We start from the raw sequence: 16847 nt of genomic DNA on the forward strand, positions 1-16847 counted from the left end.
GCATTCTGTCGGGCTGTATCACCGCCTGGTATGGCAACTGCACCGTCCACAAGTGCAGGGCTCTCCAGAGGGTGGTACGGTCTGGTCTGCACAACGCCCTCCAGGACACCTACAGCACCCGATGTCACAGGAAGGCCAAAAAGATCATCCAGGACATCAACCACCCAAGCCACAGCCTGTTCACCCTGCTGTCATGTAGAATGCAAGGTCAGTACAGGTGCATCACAGCTGGGGCCGAGAGACTGGAAAAACAGCTTCTATCTCAAAACATCAAACTGTTAAATAGCCATCACTGGCCGGCTACCACCAGGCTACTCATCCCTACACCTTAGAGGCTACTACCCTATATACATAGACATGGAATCAGTGGCCACTTTAATAATGGAACACTAGTCACTTTAATATTGTTTACATACTGCTTAACTCATCTCATACTGGATTCTATTCTACTGTATTTTAGTCAATGTCACTCTGACATTGCTCGTCCTAATATTTATATATTTCCTTATTCCATTCTTTTACTTTTAGATTTGTGTATTGTTGTGAATTGTTAGATATTACTGCATTGTTGGAGCTAGGAACACAAGCATTTCGCTACACCCACAATAACATCTGCTAAATATGTGTTTGTGACCAATAACATCTGCTAAATATGTGTATGTGACCAATAACATCAGCTAAATATGTGTATGTGACCAATATATACAGTGCCTTGCGAAAGTATTCGGCCCCCTTGAACTTTGCGATCTTTTGCCACATTTCAGGCTTCAAACATAAAGATATAAAACTGTATTTTTTGTGAAGAATCAACAACAAGTGGGACACAATAATGAAGTGGAACAACATTTATTGGATATTTCAAACTTTTTTAACAAATCAAAAACTGAAAAATTGGGCGTGCAAAATTATTCAGCCCCTTTACTTTCAGTGCAGCAAACTCTCTCCAGAAGTTCAGTGAGGATCTCTGAATGATCCAATGTTGACCTAAATGACTAATGATGATAAAGTGTGTAATCAAGTCTCCGTATAAATGCACCTGCACTGTGATAGTCTCAGAGGTCCGTTAAAAACGCAGAGAGCATCATGAAGAACAAGGAACACACCAGGCAGGTCCAAGATACTGTTGTGAAGAAGTTTAAAGCCGGATTAGGATACAAAAATATTTCCCAAGCTTTAAACATCCCAAGGAGCACTGTGCAAGCGATAATATTGAAATGGAAGGAGTATCAGACCACTGCAAATCTACCAAGACCTGGCCGTCCCTCTAAACTTTCAGCTCATACAAGGAGAAGACTGATCAGAGATGCAGCCTAGAGGCCCATGTTCACTCTGGATGAACTGCAGAGATCTACAGCTGAGGTGGGAGACTCTGTCCATAGGACAACAATCAGTCGTATATTACACAAATCTGGCCTATATGGAAGAGTGGCAAGAAGAAAGCCATTTCTTAAAGATATCCATAAAAAGTGTTGTTTAAAGTTTGCCACAAGCCACCTGGGAGACACACCAAACATGTGGAAGAAGGTGCTCTGGTCAGATGAAACCAAAATTGAACTATTTGGCAACAATGCAAAATGTTATGTTTGGCGTAAAAGCAACACAGCTCATCACCCTGAACACCCTATCCCCACTGTCAAACATGGTGGTGGCAGCATCATGGTTTGGGCCTGCTTTTCTTCAGCAGGGACAGGGAAGATGGTTAAAATTGATGGGAAGATGGATGGAGCCAAATACAGGACCATTCTGGAAGAAAACCTGATGGAGTCTGCAAAAGACCTGAGACGGAGATTTGTCTTCTAACAAGACAATGATCCAAAACATAAAGCAAAATCTACAATGGAATGGTTCAAAAATAAGAATGGCCAAGTCAAAGTCCAGACCTGAATCCAATCGAGAATCTGTGGAAAGAACTGAAAACTGCTGTTCACAAATGCTCTCCATCCAACCTCACTGAGCTCGAGCTGTTTTGCAAGGAGGAATGGGAAAAAATTTCAGTCTCTCAATGTGCAAAACTGATAGAGACATACCCCAAGCGACTTACAGCTGTAATCGCAGGAAAGAGTGGCCCTACAAAGTATTAACTTAAGGGGGCTGAATAATTTTGCACGCCCAATTTTTCAGTTTTTGATTTGTTAAAAAAGTTTGAAATATCCAATAAATGTCGTTCCACTTCATGATTGTGTTCCACTTGTTGTTGATTCTTCACAAAAAAATACAGTTTTATATCTTTATGTTTGAAGCCTGAAATGTGGCAAAAGGTCGCAAAGTTCAAGGGGGCCAAATACTTTCGCAAGGCACTGTAGATACATATTTTTTATTTGATTTGGCTCACACCAAAGCACACAATTTAGCAAATTTATAAAACCAAAAATTGGAAATATCACTTTTACATAAGTATTCAGACCCTTTACTTTGTTCAAGCACCATTGGCAGTGATTACAGCATCGAGTCTTCTTGGGTATGACACTACAAGCTTGGCACACCTGTATTTGGGGAGTTTCTCCCATTGTTCTCTGCAGATCCTCCAAAGCTCTGTCAGGATGGATAGGCAGCGTTGCTGCACAGCTATTTTCAGGTCTCTCCAGAGATGTTCGATTGGGTTCAAGTCCGGGCACTGGCTGGGCCATTCAAGGACATTCAGAGACTTGTCCCGAAGCCACTCCTGCGTTGTCTTGGCTGTGTGCTTAGGGTCGTTGTCCTGTTGGAAGGTGAACCTTTGCCCCAGTCTGAGGTCCTGCGCACTCTGGAGCAGGTTTTCATCAAGGATCTCTCTATACTTTTCTCCGCTCATCTATCCCTCAATCCTGGCTAGTCTCCCAGTTCCTGCTACTGAAAAACATCACCACAGCACGATGCTGCCAACCCCTGCTTCACCGAAGGGATGGTGCCAGGTTTCCTCCAGATGTGATGCTTGGCATTCGGGCCAAAGAGTTCAATCTTGATTTCATCAGACCAGAGAATCTGGTTTCTCATGGTTTGAGAGTCTTTAGGTGCCTTTTGGCAAACTTCAAGTGGGCTGTCATGTGCCTTTTACTGAGGAGTGGCTTCCGTCTGGCCACTCTACCATAAAGGCCTGATTGGTGGTGCTGCCGAGATGGTTGTCCTTCTGGAAGGTTCTCCCATCTCCACAGATGAACTCTGGAGCTCTGTCAGAGTGACCACCGGGTTCCTGGGCCCCGTCCAAGGCCCTTCTCCCCCGATTGCTCAGTTTGGCCAGGCAGCCAGCTCTAGGAAGAGATTTGGTGGGTCCAAACTTCTTCAATTTAAGATGGAGGCCACTGTGTTCTTAGGGCTCTTCAGTGCTCCGGAAATGTTTTGTACCCTTTTCCAGATCTGTGCTTCCACACAATCCTGTCTCGGAGCTCTATGGACAATTTCTTCAATCTCATGGCTTGGTTTTTGCTCTGACATGCACTGTCAACTGTGGGACCATACAGCATATAGACAGGTGTGTGCCTTTCTGATAAAATAATAAAATAAATGTTGAAAGATAATGATGAAATAATTCACTCTGTAACCTTATAATTGTATGAAATTGATTAGAATCGTAAAATAAGAATCTGATAATGTGTGTAGTTTTAGTCAGTAAAATTATAATTAATGATGTGTGTAGTTTTAGTCAGAATTAGGGTAAAACAATATATCTGTACAATATATCTTTATAGTATCTTAAACACAGACTGTCTGAGCAAAATTCGGTGCCGACCTGGCTAGGCCTCTGAGAGATTTGGGAGGGGCGGGGAGTACTTCTCACGGTCTCCCTAATCTTGGGGGAGGACAGGGAGTACTTCTCACGGTCTCCCTAATCTTGGGGGAGGACAGGGAGTGCTTCTCACGGTCTCCCTAATCTTGGGGGAGGACAGGGAGTACTTCTCACGGTCTCCCTAATCCTTGTCGGCTGGGTAGTGATACAGTATGTGCGTAGGATACCTGCTGTTTGTGTGTGAAGGTATGTGCGTAAGAAGCCAGTATAAAATGGATGGTTTTGTACAACGGACTGGACGTCCTCGGGAATAAACATTCAACTATTGTTGGCTGGGCCTCGGTCTGTTTTCATTTCAACCAGTATCTGGGGAATGATTTAAGATATCTTTGATTTGATGTTCTAAATACTTAGAATATATCAATAATAGGAGCTTGATTATTCTGAACAGATTCAATAGGAGGCTTTTACTTTGTGTATTAACCTCTCTGGTATATGTTGGAACTGGTGTTTTTCTGGATCAAACGCGCCAAATAAATTGACATTTTGGATAAAAGCCAGGGAAAATGCAGAGCGCCAAATTCAAATAAATTATTATAAAAATCAAACTTTCATTAAATCACACATGCAAGATAGCAAATTAAAGCTACACTTGTTGTGGATCCAGCCAACATGTCAGATTTCAAAAAGGCTTTTCGGCGAAAGCAAACAATGCTATTATCTGAGGATAGCTCCTCCATAAAGAAAAGGGAAAGCATATTTCAACCCTGCAGGCGCGACACAAAACGCAGAAATAAAAATATAAATCATGCCTTACCTTTGACAAGCTTCTTTTGTTTGTACTCCAATATGTCCCATAAACATCACAAATGGTCCTTTTGTTCGATTAATTCTGTCGATATATATCCAAAATTTCCATTTATTTGGCGCGTTTGATCCAGAAAAACACCAGTTCCATCTTGAGCAACGTGACTACAAAATATCTCAAAAGTTACCTGTAAACTTTGCCAAAACATTTCAAACTACTTTTGTAATACAACTTTAGGTATTTTTTAATGTAAATAATCATAAAATTGAAGACGGGATGATCTGTGTTCAATACAGGAAGAAAACAAACTGAAGCATGCTTTCTGGTCATGCGCCTCTATCTAACAGTACACTTCAAGTGACCCTCGTTCAAGATGGCCGTACTTCTTCATTACACAAAGGAATAACCTCAACCAATTTCTAAAGACTGTTGACATCCAGTGGAAGCGATGTGCACTACCATAAATAAAATTGCTTAATAATTGAGGTCTGTGAGGAATGGCCAAAAGGTTATTTGAGGGATGGCCGAGAGGTTATTAGCAAAGGATATAAATAGGTGCTGTGAGATAGGACTGTGATTTTGTGCAAATAGGATAACTTAAATAGTTCATTAACATGTGGTAAATTAACAATAGATCCAATTCAAAAAACATACCTAAATAAATTCCTAAATTGATGAGGCGAGGATATAAAATAGGTTTGGTGAGATAGGACAGTAATTCTATGCGAACAAGATAACCCAAAAGGTCAATTAACAAAAGTGCATTAAACATAGATCGATTCAAAGGACAATACTGAAATAAAGTCCAAAAAATGGAGAAAGAAGGGAAACCTAATATAGCGGGGTGAGCTACGAGATATTAACATCAAAAGAACAAGGAACAACAGAAAAATAGGCTGCTGACTAGGGATTTACGCCCCTTGGAAAATAGTTTATAGGTTGTATATGGGTGAGACCTAATGTCCGATCGAAAGACACCTGTATAGATTAAGTTTCAAGAAAGGAAAAGCACACATAGGTTAAGAGAGCAAAATACACATAGTGTGATCCCACACATAGGGAGTAGTGACATACACATCAATAGTGAGACACATAGGAGTAATTTAATCAGAATTTTAAAAACACACACATAGAATAAGTAGATAGATAGACATATGTATCAGTCAAAAGACATATGGAACAACTAAGAATAAGTCAAACTTATAGTCGTATAAAGTGTGAGATCTAAAGAATATATCAGGATTCATACAAATAATGATTGTAAAATTCTAGGAAAGATTAACGGGAGGTATTTATCAACATAGGTTAAGGATAATAACGGTAAAAAGCACATATACATAGATTGTGAAAATAAGTATGAAACGTGGGTAGTAAATCCTCTAAGGGAATCCCCGGAATTAACGGGAGATGAGAAATATATGCAGGGAAAAGATAAGAGGAACATCTATTTTGGCCCCAAATGGAGGAAAAAGTATGATTTTGACAGACGTTTAAATATAGAAAACCTGGAATCAATGATTAAACAAATAAATAGGGTTTGTGATGACAAGGTAGAGAAGCAACGGACAGAAGGGCTCGACACCGCTCGTATTTGGCTGGCTGAAGCTACTACGTGCCTGATTTTATGACTACAGACAATTATAAAAATAGTTATTTGCGTGGAGTCTCTGTAATTTCAAAAAGTGTTGGTGGTCCAGCAGTAGAATTCTTGCCTACCATTCGTGAGACTTGGGTTTGTATCCCAGCCTAAGCACCAATTGACTAAGATCTGGGTTTTGGATAGTAGTTGAACTATTGATATGTTTTGCCTGGAAATATATGGTTGCTAGTGTTTGTTTAAGATATAAACTCAACGTTTTAATAGCTTGTTTAGGTTAAATTGAAAGACTAATTCATTCTAAATAATAGCGAGGCGATTTCGATGTAATACGCTGTCTTGCCTTAAATGGTCTGCTGGAATAACCTATTGAGAATGGTGTCGTATTTAAATGACTGAATCATAGAAGAGACAGTTACCTAAATCTAATGAATTCTAAATAATAGCGGAGAGATCATTTTGATAGAGTTGTGCCCATCGACATTTGTTTTTATTCTTACGGATTGACTGATGTCGGATAAATGTTTTGTGATAATTTCTGGTTATTGATTCTTGGTTTGATTGTTTAGGTAACACCAGTGAATTGGAACAGAAAGTTAATGTATTCTAACATTATAATCTGTTTCCATTACGTGGAACAATGTCAGGTCAGCAAAGTGGATTGCAGGTTGAATTAATCTTATTTTGCAGGGACAGTGCACATTCATCTCAGTCATGTGTGTCTAATGGCAGGGTATTCATATCAAGCATTTTGAGAGACTGTTTGCAGACAGACTGAATGGGTTTTAATGTTGCAAAGCAAGCTTGGGTCAAACTAGTCAAGTAGTATATTAAGTAGGGGTATTTCATAGATTTCAAGTACAGTATTGTATCCAAGGGTAGCACATGCTCAATTAAGTACATATAACCATTGAGGAAATTTAAAACTAATGATTGGAGGGAGTACAATGGAATTATCATTATTATTGGGTTTTGTTTGTAGTCAACGTTTGGGTTTCTGAATCGGGGTAGTATAATGAATGCTGACCAAGTGTTTTTTTTTTCTGGGAAAAGGAGTGCTTCATTTTCTATCTTCGGAAATGTTTTGTGGGGGCTGTAATCTTGAAGGGAGCGAGTGAGATAGAGGCATATTTCTACTAAATTGAAAAGGTCTGGAAATGTTGTGTTTGTTTTTAACCTAGGGGTTTGAGGAGATTTCCATTTTTTCCTAGAGAAATTATATCTTAAAGGGGTACACACACATATGGAATTTTAGAAGTTTTCTTTTCTGAGTTTTAATTAAACACGGGAATTCTTTTGATAAAGGAATGTTCTGGGAACCTGGGATACAGCATGTAGACAATGTTTGATGGTTTTTCTTTAATTTGTCGAATATAGTAAGAAACATTACTGTGAAACGGTGGTATGACTTTTGACCTTGTCACGAGTCCGACCGAGGGTGTTTCCCCTTCCCGGGCGGGTGGCGCTCGGCGGTCGTCGTCACCGGCCTATTAGCTGCCACTGATTGTTTTTCCTCCCCCTCCTTGTATGTTTAGTGGTAGCACCTGTGTATGCTTAATTAGTTTGTCTTTATTAGACAGCCAGCCCGCCTGGTTGTTGTGCGGGATTATTTCTATGTAACCTTCGGCTCTGTTGTAGAGGTACGTGTTTTTGCCTGGTCGTGATTTTTTCATTGTACATTTTGATTCCCTGTGTTTGGGAACGTAACTTTTGTGAGCACCCTGTGGTGCGTTGGTGCCATGAAAAGTCGCACAGCATTGAACTCTCTGTCTCCTGCATTTGACTCCACACCCACGACACCCGGAGCATTACAGACCTCTATCATGGCTTTCCTTTGTGGTCTGATCAGCCTCATGGGAGGGCCATTTGGATGACGAATTTAAGGTAATTTGTAAAACTGATTTTAAGGTTTAGAAATCTAGTAAAGTTTTATTTTCCTTTACGTAGTCAGCTGTTGTTGTATGCAGTGTAAGACATTTGACACTTAGAGATTACTACCATAGACCTGTTGATTTTTCTAAAATCCATGAGTTCAGACAGGGAGACAGTGAGACATATAGTTAATATTTGGAAACAACCCATATTTGATACTGACTGTCATAAGAAAGAGAGACAGACAGAAGGAAGGAAAGGCAGACGGAGAAGCCCTCCCCGCACTACTGAGACCTTGATGGTTGGGGGGTAGCATGAGGATAGAAGATAGAAGTGACACAGAATGGGTAGATAACAGTTACTGAGTGGAGACAAAAGGGGAATGAAAGCTTAGTTGGTTTCAGGAACTAAGGTGTTAGACACTGAACCATTGCCCAGAAATGATTCTGCACAACAGGCCGAAATAGTAGCATTGACCAGTACCTGGGAAATAAGAAAGGAGAGAAAGGTTACTATTTACACAGACAAGCACATAGGCATTTAAAACCATACAAAGCAGCACAGATAAATCTTAAAGAACATAAGACATTTGACAGAGAATTGTTACAGGATTGCCAAGAACGAAGTTCATAGAAGTGAGCGCTGGCCTCTAGCTGATGATATGTTCTCCGGGAAAGGGTGGGGCTTTACAGGAGTGCTGATCGGTCTAAGCTGTCTGATTGTGGGAGCCATACTCCTAATACACCATGACCCAACCGAGAAGGCAGAAGGTGGTAACTTGACCCATAGTGTAGAAGATGAGGATTTTGTATTAACAAAGTACAAAAGGTCACTTAATCTGGATAAACAGGAAGTGAGAGTAGAGCTAGCGAAGGATGTCTCAATTGAGTTCTATGTAGACCAAATGGGGTCTCTAACCCCTTGGCAGTCTAGGACTATGAGCCATTATGGAAGATATCTGTGCAGGTCCCCATGTAGTTCATGGAAACAGGTCATAGCTCACACTGAGAGAGAGGGCTATATAAATCCACAAACCCAGTATGGAAGAAAATGGAGTATAGTGAAGGTGAGGGTTTTTGACTGTAATCCGGAGCAAGGGAAGTATTGCATAAAGGTACGAATGACCATTAAAAACGTAAAGAAAGAGGACCTCAGGTTAAGGTATGTTGGTTTTGACCAGGTTTCGGTCGAGACTACGGTACCATTCCGGGTAGCAGAGGTTAGATCTGGTGATAGGTCTATAGCCAGCCAGAATACCAGCAGTACCCCGGACAAAACGGACATTACCCGTGGAGTCGTCCAGAGCCAAGGACCGGTGCGGATAGTTCAGACGAAAGATCTTAAGGAAGTGATTGAGGTGGAAACTGGTTTTGGGGATTCCAACCAATGGTTGGAATGGATTCTGTATACAGCCAGATCAGTAGATAAAGAAGAATGTTATGCCTGTGCCACAGCCAAACCTCAGTTGACAACCATCCCCTTTCCACTTGATGGAATTGATTCACCCAGGGGAATGGCCTGTATGGTAAAGCTGTCCATGAAGGCAGGGAAGCCAGACAATGACAGTTTCATTGATCTGCATTATCTGTATCCCCATGTGCCCATTACATCCAGACTTCCCCCTTTCACAGTTACAGGAGGAAATTATTATTGTATGGCTCGATATACCACATACGGACGGAATATAGGGGAAGTAAGGACATGCATACCGGACAGAGAATGTTACCACAGACAAGACAATGAGGGACCTGACTGGGTGGTTGAGTTCCGAGGACTTTAGCAAGATAACAAGGCCTAGAGCGGAGGTTCGGTGGTTGTGTGGAGGTATGAAGCTGTGGCCTAACCTCTCCTTTGACAATAGAGTTTACATCGATAGCATTGGGGTTCCAAGCCTGATGAGTTCAAAGCTAGGAATCAGATACGGGCTGGATTAGAATCAAGCATTTTCTGGTGGTTAACTCTCAATAAAAATGTAGATTGGATCAATTATATCTACTATAACCAACAGCGTTTCATCAACTATACTAGAGAGGCGATAAAAGGGTTAGCAGAACAAACAGCTGCTACTAGCTGGATGGTATGGCAGAAGAGAATAGCATTGGATATGCTACTGGCTGAGAAGGGGGGTGTGTGTGATATTTGGAGCGGAATGTTGTACTTTCATCCCCGATAACATAGCTCCAGACGGATCAGTGAGCAAGGCCCTGGCTGGTTTAACCTTTCTAGCGCAGGGGTTCCGCTAGCAACATTCCACTGAAACATTCTGCTGAAAAGGCAGCGCGCAAAATTCTAAAATATATATTTTAAAACTTTCACACATTAACAAGTCCAATACAGCAAATGAAAGATAGACATCTTGTTAATCTACCCATTGTGTCCGATTTAAAAAATCATTTACCGCTAAAGCACAACATATGATTAGTTAGATCATAGCCAAGTCGAAAAAACAGCCATTTTTCCAGCCAAAGATAGGAGTCACAAAAAGCAGAAATATAGATAAAATTAATCACTAACCTTTGATGATCTTCATCAGATGACACTCATAGGACATCAGGTTACACAATACATGTATGTTTTGTTCGATAATGTGCATATTTATATCCCAAAATCTCAGTTTACATTGGCGCCTTACGAGCAGGTGATTTTGCAGAAATACTCATAATAAACATTGATAAAAGATACAAATGTTCTTCACAGAATTAAAGATAGACTTCTCCTTAACCTCTTGAAGCTAGGGGGCACTATTTTTATGTTTGGAAAAATAACGTTCCCAAAGTAAACGGCCTATTTCTCATGACCAGATGCTAGAATATGCATATAATTGACAGATTAGGATAGAAAACAGTTTCCACAACTGTAAAAAAAAATCTGTGTTCCTATGCAGGCCTGTCCTCCATTTAAAGGGATATCAACCAGATTCCTTTTTCTGTTGGTTCCCTAAGGCGTCAACAGTCTTTAGACATATTTTCAGGCTTTTGTTTTGAAAAATGAGCGTGAAGGATCACATTGCGTAAGTGGAGAGGTGGGGGGTCTCAGAGTGAGTTGGTGCGCAATTGAGTAAACCGGCCATTGTTCCTCCCGCTGTTATGGAAAAAGCTACACACTCGGTTGATATATTATGAAATATATATTTTAAAAACTACCTGAGGAATGATTATAAAACCGTTTGACATGTTTCTGTGGACATTATGAAGACTATTTGGAATTTCCATCTGCATTGTCATGACTGCTCTTTTCTGTGGATTTCTGAACATAACGCGACAAACAAAGGTTGGTATTTTGGGTATAAAAATAATCTTTATGGAACAAAAGGAACATTTGCTCTGTAACTGGGAGTCTCGTGAGTGAAAACATCCGAAGATCATCAAAGGTAAACAGTTCATTTGATTGCTTTTCTGATTTTCGTGACCAAGCTTCCTGATGCTAAATGTACATAATGCTTTACTAGGCTATCGATAAACTTACACAAACGCTTGGATTGCTTTCGCTGTAAAGCATAATTTCTAAATCTGAGACGACAGGGTGATTAACAAAAGGCTAAGCTGTGTTTCAAAATATTGCACTTGTGATTTCATGAATATGAATATTTTCTAGTAATATTATGACTGTTGCGCTATGCTATTCAGCGGTTGCAGATGAAAATTATCCCGCTACAGGAATGGTAGCGTCAAGAAGTTAATGCAACCGCTGTGTCAGATTTCAAAAAAACTTTATGGAAAAATCATAATCTTAAAAAGAAAAAGCATAGAGGAATATTCACCATTTTGGAATCAAGTTAGAAATAACACCATAAATATTCATTTACCTTTGATGATCTTCATCAGAAGGCACTCCCAGGAATCCCAGTTCGACAATAAATGACTGATTTGTTCCATCATTTATGTCCAAATAGCCACTTGTTGTTAGCGTGTTCAGCACAGTAATCCATCTTCATGAGACGCGAGCATTTCGTCCAGACAAAAACTCCTGTTACAGTCCTTTAGAAACATGTCAAACGATGTATGGAATCAATCGTTAGGATGTTTTTAACATAAAACATCAATAATGTTCCAACAGGAGAATTCCTTTGTCTTCAGAAAATCATTGGAACGAGAGGTAACTCTGTCGGGAGCGCGCGTCATGAGACCGAGGCTCTCTGCCAGACCACTGACTCAAAGAGGTCTCATGAGCCCCTCCTTTATAGTAGAATCCTCAAACCAGTTTCTAATGACGGTTGACATCTAGTGGAAACCCTAGGAAGTGCAACCTCATCCATATCTCAATGTGTATTCGGTAGGCCAAGCTTTTAAAAACTACAAACCTCAGATGTCCCACTTCCTGGTTGCATTTTTCTCAGGTTTTTGCCTGCCATATAAGTTCTGTTATACTCACAGACATCATTCAAACAGTTTTAGAAACTTCAGAGTGTTTTCTATCCAATACTAATAATAATATGCATATATTAGCATCTGGGACAGAGTAGGAGGCAGTTCACTCTGGGCACGCTATTCATTCAAAAGTGAAAATGCTGCCCCCTCTCCCAAAAAGGTTAACCACATTAGCTCATGAGTTAGCAGAGAACTCTGGGGTGGATAATTCTCTAACAAATTGTTTGGGAAATGGAAAAATGTCATAATCGCTGTGTTGTGGGCAACTTTCACCCGTATGAGTGTTTTGGTTCTGTGTGGATGTTCTTTGTTCCCATGTGTGAGAGGTTTGATCACCAGGACTCTGGAAAGATCAATGATGAATGAGATGATGAGATACGGACCGATTCCGAGCTCCGGCCAGTGGGATGACGAATACAGGCCCCGAGGCCTAGGAGTTGGCTCCGTTTCTTTTAACTACGAGGAGCTTATGTTGGATAAGACCATTTTTAATGTTTAGACTGTTTTTTACGAGGATTGCAATAAAAATCCTAACAGGAAGAGTTATAATTTGATATAGGCCTAGAACAGTCATGGATGAATATCAAATGTACATACAGTGGGGAGAACAAGTATTTGATAAACTGCCGATTTTGCAGGTTTTCCCACTTACAAAGCATGTAGAGGACTGTCATTTTTATCATAGGTACACTTCAACTGTGAGAGATGGAATCTAAAACAAAAATCCAGAAAATCACATTGTATGATTTTTAAGTAATTTGCATTTTATTGCATGACATAAGTATTTGATACATCAGAAAAGCAGAACTTAATATTTGGTACAGAAACCTTTCTTTGCAATTACAGAGATCATACGTTTCCTGTAGTTCTTGACCAGGGTTGCACACACTGCAGCAGGGATTTTGGCCCACTCCTCCAGACAGACCTTCTCCAAAAAACTACTTCCTGAATGTTTTTCAGGTTTTCAAATCTACCAGTTATATGCATGTCATATCTTCTGGGCCGAGTAGCAGGTCGTTTAATTTGGGCATGCTTTTCATCTAGAGACAGCAGGAGTGGTAGAGATACTTTTAATGATCGGCTATGAAAAGCCAACTGACATTTACTCCTAAGGTGCTGACTTGCTGCACCCTCGACAACTACTGTGATTATTATTATTTGACCATGCTGGTCATTTATGAACATTTGAACATCTTGGCCATGTTCTGTTATAATCTCCACCCGGCACAGCCAGAAGAGGACTGGCCACCCCTCCTCTCTAGGTTTCTTCCTAGGTTTTGGCCTTTCAAGAGAGCTTTCCCTAGCCACCGTGCTTCTACACCTGCATTGCTTGCTGTTTGGGGTTTTAGGTTGGGATTCTGTACAGCACTTTGAGATATCAGCTGATGTACGAAGGGCTAAATACATTTGATTTGATCCAGAATTCCGAATGCTGACCCCTACCCCAGAGAAGTTAATTGAGGTTCAGTTTAGGAACATTGAGAACATAATTCTCATAACACTTTCCAAGTCATGTCCAATAAAATGGACAAATTTACCACAGGTGGACTCCGTTCAAGTTGTAGAAGCATCTCAAGGATGACCAATGGAAACAGGATGCATCTGAGCTCAATTTCGATTCTCATAGCAAAAGGTCTGAATACTTATGTAAATAAGGTATTCCTGTATATTTCTTTTTATACATTTCCCAAAATGTGTAAAAACCTGTTTTCACTTTGTCATTATGGGGTATTGTGTGTAGATTGATGAGGAGAAAATGTCTTTAATCCTTTTTAGAATAAGGCTGTAATGTAACAAAATGTCTAAAGTGAAGGGGTCTGAATACTTTCAGAATGCACTGTATTTATACTTTGTGTATAATGTGTCAATTGTGTTGTGGTTTGCAGAGCACATTTGAAACAGAGATCTAGGTCTCAATATGTCTTCCCTGGTAAAATAAAGGTATCACCTGGAACCATCGATATAAAACCTGTTCCTGGAACATCAGAGACTGATGATCACTGTCTAATAGGATGTCATCCCAGCCTGCTATGATGTTACTGAAGTAAAAGTTAGCTATTATTGCACTTATTTGAATGAATTGATACATTTCTTGCGCTTCCTCAAATTCATTTACAGTGGTTAATGTGGAACCTGTGTCGTTGATGGTCGGAATGTTTTCTAGCACTTTGTGCAAGCCTGTTTTTTTGGGGTCATAAAAAGGTTGGCGGGTTTGTAAGCTGTGTTTAGAATTTTTTCATGAAATGGGACCAGTGAACATAACAATGATATTGGCAGTTAAGGGTGGCTTGTTAACTTTATCCCACTCCACCCGGAAATGTTTAAAAATACTAAATGATTACAAAAAAATGTAATGATGTGACAGTATTGATTTTGAAAATTAGTTTATTGTTAATCAAAAGCAGTGCACAGCTGAAATGTTAAAAACAGTAAATGGCAGTGAATTAAAATGTTTAGTTTGATGCAAAGCCAAAAATGACAGTTTTCCAATATTACTAGCTATACAAAAAACAATCAAACAAAATAACTGAGGAATGGTTCCCACATCCTGCTTTACATTGTGATTTTTTTAAAATTTTTATATCATACAATTCAATTATTTATATAAGGATAATGGGTGGGTGATGTGCAACGTTTTGGCAACAAAAATCCCAGTCTAAAAGAAACATTTTTCACTTTGTTTCCCAAATACGCATAGCTTCTTTAAATACAGTACCTTTTCTGCTTGATTTAAAATCTACTGCAGATAACACTGGACCGTTGATTAGATTGAAGGTCATGATTGTGTAAGAAATTCACAGTCAGGAAAGGTTTGTAAGGTCGACAATAACAGAAACCCGAATCTGAGTCGGCTGATTCGAAACCAAATTAAATCCCTGATATATAAATGTAATCTAATTAGAACACATTAAAAAACTCTATCCATCATATTCATATGGATCATCACTTTTGAACGTTTTTCGTCCGAGAGTCTTTGGAAACACTTGTGAAGGGTTAACTTTTATGAAAAAACTATGTCAACAACTGCAAGTTTACACAGGATGTTTAGAGTCGACATGCAAGTGATGATATTGTGACATATCAAAAAAGTCACAGCGGTCTAAGGGCACTGCATCTCGGTGCAAGAGGTGTCACTACAGTCTCTGGTTCATATCCAGACTGTATCACATCTGCCCGTGATTGGGAGTCCCATAGGACGGCGCACAATTGGTCCAGCATCGTCCGGGTTTGGCCAGGGTAGAACGTCATTGTAAATAAGAATTTGTTCTTAACTAACTTGCCTAGTTAAATAAAGTCAGCTTGCAGTTCTACTGATTATGCATGTGGCATATATGGCTAATGAATGTGTGATGAAGTCCTTATGTAGGTGCCCTTCAACTTTAAGTGTCACCAATGCCTGAAAATACATTGATTTGATTGATATTTGGCATTGCAGAGAAAATAAAAAGATAAACTGATGCGTTTATTGCAGTTTGGCCCTCCCTCTTCTGCCCAATTCCAAATCAACTTCTAGCCCTTTCTGTAACAAATCTTATCGGTGTAAGCAATCCCTTACAGAAAAATCACATACATTTCACGTGTGATAACATCTGTGACAACATGTAAAAGCAACATCTGATAACATGAACCTACACATGTGAAAACATGATCTCGTGAAATAAATGTGACAACATGGGGGTGCAAAATGTCTACGTACGCTACCATGAAACTACACATTTGAGAGTTAGATGTTCCTATGTGAACGTTTTCACAGGTGAAAAACAAATTCCATGTGAGGTGAAAACGTGTTATTCTCATGTGAAAAGGTGGTGTTAACATGTGAACTTTAAATTGAATACATGTGAACATGTGGTTTCATATGTGAAGAACTGACCTCAAGTCTTTTTTTTATGTGAAGATTTCAGGTACTTCACATGTGAAAATGTGATTTTGCATGTATTTTTGTGTAAGGGAATCACATGATATGTGGGTTTTAAAGTAACTGGTACACTATTCAGCTAAAATAGTGTACAAAATATTTCATCAGTGACAACATGATTATCACTTAGAAGTGATCACTTAGTAGTGACTTTTCAATATGACCCCACCTGGGATTAGAATTGACAACTTCTGGGTTACGCTGATCTTTCTGCTGCCCATCAAAGTCTATAGCATTCCTATACACATTCATTATCTATAATACATGTCTGCACTTAGCAAAAGAGTGCCATCTGTACTTCTATTTTAGTTAATGTTATTATTCTCTCACCATATATTTCATAGTTATTTCAGAATAAGTATAGTTTTCTGAATAGCTGTCTACTGTTTGTGGGGGATATTATTCTGTTTTAATGTTACTCCTGAATCACTATGATAACTATAATCGTTTTTTTATAATAGTGTATTTTTAACAAAGCTGATTTCTACTTTACTCAAACCCAAAGTGTACGAATACAGGTTCAATCTGTAATTGACACTGACGTGATGGTGTAGCAGGAAGGTCGGGATGCTCTGAACCAA

The sequence above is a fragment of the Oncorhynchus tshawytscha genome, linkage group LG16, assembly GCF_018296145.1.
Source record: "Oncorhynchus tshawytscha isolate Ot180627B linkage group LG16, Otsh_v2.0, whole genome shotgun sequence".
Taxonomy (NCBI): Eukaryota; Metazoa; Chordata; class Actinopteri; order Salmoniformes; family Salmonidae; genus Oncorhynchus; species Oncorhynchus tshawytscha.